This window comes from Schistocerca nitens, chromosome 1 (assembly GCF_023898315.1).
Source record: "Schistocerca nitens isolate TAMUIC-IGC-003100 chromosome 1, iqSchNite1.1, whole genome shotgun sequence".
Classification (NCBI taxonomy): Eukaryota; Metazoa; Arthropoda; class Insecta; order Orthoptera; family Acrididae; genus Schistocerca; species Schistocerca nitens.
Window position 1 is genome coordinate 229278409 of NC_064614.1, and position 936 is coordinate 229279344.

Sequence of the window (936 nt, forward strand, 5' to 3'; positions counted from 1 at the left end):
TGCATAAAATTTGTTTTTTCTCCACTTTTTTTACTTTGGCAGCATGTTCGTATAGAGCATTATCTAAACTTAAGAACAATATTACTGAGGCACTGCCACTTAAAATACAACAGACACAATAAAATGAAAATATACATCAGTCGTCCATCTCACTCATAAGTGTACTGTGAACCAGTGTGCTGTGAGAGATGGTCCACATAAAATAGCTATACATGAAGAAAGAGTCAGTTAAAATTGCATATTTTTATTTGAAATATGTTGTAATAATACAGGATTATACTATCCTATATTTTATCAGTTTATTATAAATCTTGATTGGACATTGGCTTTTCTAGAGTTTTTTGTTTTGTTCAAGCATTAGCCTGTTTTTGTCTAAACACAGCAATTACACTTATTAGCAATTGTTGAACAACATCACGTGACCATCGTGAACAGGAAACACACTGAATGCAATCGTCATTTTTATTAGTTTCATAATAGATTTCACCACACTCAACACATTCATCTTCATTATATTCATCAAAGCTATTTTCGTAGTTTTCTACACTGGCTGGCAACGGCCTTACCGCAGTGGATACACCAGTTCCCGTCAGATCACCGAAGTTAAGCGCTGTCGGGCATGGCCGGCACTTGGATGGATGACCATCCAGGCCGCCATGCGCTGTTGCCATTTATCGGGGTGCACCCAGTCTCGTGATGTCAATTGAGGAACTACTCGACTGAACAGTAGCGGCTCCAGTCAAAGAAAACCATCGTAACGACCGGGAGAGCAGTGTGCTGACCACACGCCCCTCCTATCTGCATCTTCAGCTAAGGGTGACACGGCGGTCGGATGATCCCGATGGGCCACTTTTGGCCTGAAGACGGAGTGCTACAGTGACTGCGTCTGATGAACACAATCGAACTATTTGCAGAATTTTTATTTTTTAGCGTCTT

The 936-nt window shown here is 40.6% G+C and overlaps 1 pseudogene; it reads left to right on the forward strand.

The window, feature by feature from the left end:
- The first annotated feature begins 552 nt into the window (after positions 1-552).
- Positions 553-670, forward strand: LOC126210539 (5S ribosomal RNA; annotated as a pseudogene).
- The last annotated feature ends 266 nt before the right edge of the window (positions 671-936 follow it).